Source organism: Octopus bimaculoides, chromosome 2, assembly GCF_046866305.1.
Source record: "Octopus bimaculoides isolate indiv1 chromosome 2, ASM4686630v1, whole genome shotgun sequence".
Lineage (NCBI taxonomy): Eukaryota > Metazoa > Mollusca > Cephalopoda > Octopoda > Octopodidae > Octopus > Octopus bimaculoides.
In genome coordinates, this window is record NC_142929.1 from 54,532,270 (window position 1) to 54,538,103 (window position 5,834).

General features: G+C 35.7%; 1 long non-coding RNA gene across 1 annotated transcript; it reads left to right on the forward strand.

Annotated features, from left to right (window-relative positions):
- The first annotated feature begins 345 nt into the window (after positions 1-345).
- LOC149137065 (uncharacterized) lies at positions 346-1,682 on the forward strand. Its single transcript, XR_016237893.1, has 2 exons — positions 346-504; positions 1,243-1,682. It is a non-coding gene; the product is annotated as an uncharacterized LOC149137065 (long non-coding RNA).
- The last annotated feature ends 4,152 nt before the right edge of the window (positions 1,683-5,834 follow it).

The following is a 5,834-nucleotide window of genomic DNA, read 5'->3' on the forward strand; positions in this document are numbered from 1 at the left end:
TATGTATATATGTATGTGTGTGTATCTATAAATATATATATATATATATGTATATGTATATGCGTGCGTGTATATATATGTATGTATGTATGTATGTATGTATTTATGTATGTATGTATGTATGCTTGCAATGTTCTCCAAATCACGAAATTGAACCGTTTCACTTATGACGTTTACATAATAAATATCCTTAACACACAGACACACACTCACGCACGCACGCACATACATACGCACGCGCGTAAACACACATATACTGTATGCTATGTATACATATATTGTATGCTACGCATAGATATATATATATATATATATATATATATATACAATATATAGTCTGTTTATTGTTTTGTTCTTCTTCCGTTTACTAACGGTCTCGTCTTGTTATATTTTGGTCCCATCCCCAATGCCTCCAGAGTGGAAACAAAATTATCGATAATGGCCGAAATTGCGCTTTGACCCTATGGCCGATAACTGAAGAGGAGTTGGTGACCTGTGTCTTCTGTACGTTTGTGTGTTTAGTATATATTCATGTTTATTTACTATTCGTGTTCTTGAAATATATATATATATATATATATATATATATATATATATATATATATATATATATATATATATTGCTATCTGTTGGAGTTTTTAGCACTTTAGCTGCTATTTTTGAATTTCGGTATGTTGTGAAGCAACTGTTGCTGATCCCTTAATTATGTTTATGTGTATATATATATATATATGCGTGTGTGTGCGTGTGTGTGCGTGTGTGTGTGTGTGTGTGTGTGTGTGTGTGTGTGTGTGTGTGTGTGTGTGTGTGTGTGTCAGGTATGTGGCATTGAGATGGTGATATTTACTTATATGACTGGAAAAGGTTGCTGTGGGGATAGAAGTGCAGCATGAAGGTAAAAATATCAAACTTGATGCCATATTCACTCGTTTGTTATCCATTTGATGTTTAGACACGAAGACAAAACAAGATAGCAGTAGTAGTAGAAGTAGTAGTGGTGGTAGTAGTAGTAGTAGTAGTAGTAGTAGTAGTAGTAGTAGTAGTAGTAGTAGTAGCAGTAGTAGTGTTGGTGCTGGTGGTGCTGGTGGTGGTCGTGCTGGTGGTGGTAGTAGTAGTAGTAGTAGTAGTAGTAGTGCTGGTGGTGCTGGTGATGGTCGTGCTGGTGGTGGTAGTAGTAGTTGTTGCGTTAGTTGTAGTACTAGTGGAAGTAGTCATAATTGTTGTTGCTGTTGTAATTGTAGAAGCGCCTAAAATCTATGGATGAGTGCGTATAAAGTAGACAAAGAAGTGGAGGGGGGGAGTAGAAGAAGAGGAGGAGGAGGAGTAAGAAGAAGAAGAAGAACAAGAAGAAGAAGAAAGAAGCCTTAGCGGAGTAAGAGGAGGAAAGAAGAAAGATAGAGAAAAGGAGGAGAGGCTAAGAAGAAGAAGTAGAAGAAAAAGTTCAAAGAAGGAAATATACGTGAGAGCAAGCGTGGGAAAATTTGTAAGATGAGGTTTTCGCGCCAAATCTATTACGATGTATAAAAATAAATAAATAAACAAATAAAGGTGGTCTGAAGAATAAAAGCAATGTAACAAAGAAAAGAAAGGACTTACAAACACGTAACGAAGGGAGAATAGCCAAGAAAGGAAAAGGGAAAAAAATATAACTATATTAAATAAAGAAACAATGATAAAGTGACGGAGTGTTTACTGGCGTCTGGTTTAGTGTGGTGGAATGTGCATGCATAGATATATGCACACGCATACACATGTGCATGCGCACATGTACACATAATAACTCACATGCAAACACAAACACATGCGCACGTACACACATACACATACACATTTCTTATCTGTGTATATGTTTGGATGTACACGTGTATGCTTGTGTGCGTTTGCGTCTATGTATGTGTGTGTGTGAGAGAGAGAGAGAGTGTGTGTGTGTGTGTATGTGTGTGTTTGCCTGTGTGGTAAGAAGCTTGCTTCCCAACCACATGGTCCCGGGTTCAGTTCCACTGCGTGGCACCTTGAGCAAAGTGTCTTCTACTATCGCTTAGGGTTGACCAAAGCCTTGTGAGTGGATTTGGTAGACAGAAACTGAAATAAGCCCGTCGTATATATATATATATATATATATATATATATATATATATATATATGTGTGTGTGTGTGTGTGTGTGTGTGTGTGTGTGTGTGTGTGTGTGTGTGTGTGTGTGTGTGTGTGTGTGAGTATATATATATATATATATATATATATATATATATATATATATATATATATATAGATATAGATAGATAGATAGATAGATAGATAGATAGATAGATAGATAGATAGATAGATAGATAGATATGATAATAATATTAGTGACAAAAATCTAAATTTACAGGTAAAAACTCAATTTAATTCAATTTATCAAAGTTAAAATTAAATTAAGTTTCACAATATATAAATATATAATTTAGAGAAAAGAACCACAATTCTTGAACTCATCCATGAAAATCCACAGTCACATATAGAAAAATTTAATTTACTTATTAAATTTTCTATATCTGACTATGGATTTTCAGGGATGAGTTCAAGAATTGTGGTTCTTCATATATATATATATATATATATATGTGTGTGTGTGTGTGTGTGTGTGTGTGTGTGTATGTATACATATACAGTAATCCCTCGACTATCGCGGGTGTTAGAAACAGTACTGTATTCTTTTCCTTATTTCAGTCATATGACTGCGGCTGTGCTGGAGCACCACCTTTAGTCGAACAAATCGCCCCAGAACTTATTTTATCTAGTACTTATTTTATCGGTTTCTTTTACCAACCGCTGAGTTACGGGGACGTAAACACACCAAAATCGGTTGCCAAGTGATGGTGGGGGACAAACACAAACACATACTTACATCTATATATGGGGAAATGGCAAAAATTTGCCCTGTTTATAATTTTAACATATGTTACATATATATGTGTGTGTGTGTATCTACGACGGGCTTCTTTCAGTTTCCGTCTACCAAATCCACTTACTAGGATTTGGTCGGCCTGAGGCTGTAGAAGACACTTGCCCAAGGTGTCTTCTACAGTGGGACTGAATCCGGAACAATAAGGTTGTAAGCAAGCTACTTACCACATTCCTGCCCCTGTTATATATATATATATTTTTTTATATTTTTATTATTTGTATATATTTATTTTATTATAAATGCAAAACAACTCTACGGAAGAATCGACGTAAGGTTAACTAAGGAACCACTATAGATGAACCGTGATAGATGAACCACAATATGGCTAGGGATTACTGTTCCCTAACTCTTCGAAACGCCAGTGTTTTAATGGTGGCAGCTGATGAAGGATATGTTCTCTATGTGGCCTGCTTGTTTTTTGTACCTTGTTTATCATTTTGTCCATGTTTTTTTGCAACGTCATGTACCCAGATATGTATCTATATGTACATGTAGATGAAGATGTACATACATGTACATATATATGCATATACTCATATATTGTTTGCATATATACATACATACATATGTATATTCTTTTACTTGTTTCAGTCATTTGACTGCGGCCATGCACCGCCTTTAAATGTTTTAATCAGCCCCAGAACTTATTTTTCAAATCTAGTACTTTTTCTATCAAACTCTTTGGCAGAACCGCTAAGTTACAGAACCGGAAACACATCAGCAGCGGTGATCAAGTGGTGATGGGGGATAAAGGCAAGCACAAAGGCAGACACATAAAACATATACACATGTATGTATATATGGTAAATGATATATAAACGACGGGCGTCTTTCAATTTCTGCTTACCAAATCCACTAGTGGAAGACGCTTGCCCAATATGCCACGCAGTGGGGCTGAGCCCAGAACCATGTCGTCGGGAAGCAGGCTTCTTACCAAGCAGCCACTCCTGCGCCTGTCCACACAGCCACGCTTCCTATATTTATATGCATATACATATGTGTGTGTGTATGTGAGTTTATATGTATTTGTGTGTGTGTGTGGGGGGGGGGGTCTTTACTAACTGCTTGACTAAATTACACATGAAAGTATCAGGCTGTGGTATAATATATATTAAGTGACATTATTTCTTGTATGACACGTGGTGATGTAAGACGTCGGCGCGAACCAGTAACTCAGTCATCGTTTAGTATATCGTTTAGTGTTGATATCTCCAAGCAACGAGGTCTATTTCGTCATCCTAAGAATGAGTGATGACTCGCGCGGTGACTTTAATGAAGTGTATGAGTTGCACGCTGTTAACCTCACTCTTTCGTGTGTGACCATTTTCAATTCATTGGCAAGAACACCTCAAGACGTCCGTGAACGGAGACAGATGCACGCGATGACCAAGTTGTCTTATCTACCTTATATTACTCTCTGCATTTCACAATGTGTTGATGCAGCCGCCTTCAGCCTCCGTTGGCCTATGAATGTTTCCTCCGCAAAGTCCTCTTAAGCCGTAATATGCTAATTAACCAACTGGAATCCTAACAGGAATTATTACTACTCCGGTGTCAGAGTATATCTGGAAACAATTGTGCCTCAGAGTTGGTTCCAGGACATGGATTGAGTATAAACACATGAGCGGCAGCAGGTTTTACATGGAAATTTGACGCTATTGCGTTACAAATGAGGTTCCACGGTGGAATTTGAACTACCTAATCGATTTCATTCAAGATTTACACATACATTACTTAGAGTCCATGGAGTGTCATGGGCCAAAGAAACTTTCAACTTCTTGTTTAATGCGAGGCCGGAGCAATCTCTTACACTGCTTCGGTATTAGATGTCAAAACTGAAACAATAACATCTCTATTGTAATGTGATATAATAGTTTCACATTTCAATGGTTTCACTTTCAATAGTTTCAGTTTTAATAGTTTCAATTCGATTAATAATTCGATTAATAATCAAATCGATTTACAATTAAATCTATTCAAAAATATAGTCACTCGTTAGGTCTAAAATAAAATAAGAATAAGAAAATCAATGTACGTATTGTAACTTATAATAAATATCAAATGACGGATCTAGTTTCTTTTCATTCGCAAAATATGCATTTTTTAAAAGGAAGTAAAAGAAAAATATGAAAATCGGCTCTAATAATGTAGCCTTCCAGTTTCATTGCTTTGAAGGTATGATGTGGTGGAGAAAAAATTGGAGAAAAATGTTAGAGAGGTTCAAATATCGAAAAGCTGTGTATTTATAGCCAATAACGAGACAGAAATTTTCTGCGTTTAGCGGAGCAGTGTCAACTTTAAGGTTGTACCCAGTGAAATTAGTAGTTTAGGGTCTGACCTGTTCATTGTAGGTTTCTAAATAAACAGAAATACCTAATAAAATCAACATGTATTATCTTACTTCTTTTGTCTCTGCATTGATTTTATTTAAAGTTTTTAAAAAATTTGTTATATTAATATGTTTGTCTGTGTGTGTTTACTTTATGCATATTTCTGTATTATGTATACCTGTCATTTATTTGTGTACATCATTAATATATAAGTGTGCGTGTATGTGTGTGAAAAGGGGGCGTTTATCTCCAAAACTCCAAAGTTGAGTAACGTTTTCATGCTTGGATTTGTAAATAAGAATAACACTGGTCAACAAAGACTTTGTCCCAAGGAAAAGGATACCTGTTTCTTATATGTTTTTTGCATGCAGAATTAAAAAATGTCCAATTATCTGTATCACCCGCAGTTTATCTGTTCTACGATATCCCTCTCAGTTCCTGTTACGTGGGCTAAATTTAATTTAAGCTGTTGAAATGTGAAGCTAACGGTTTAAGAAATACTCCTAATTTATATTTTTATGAACAGAATTAATCTAGTGAAATCATAAATCCAGC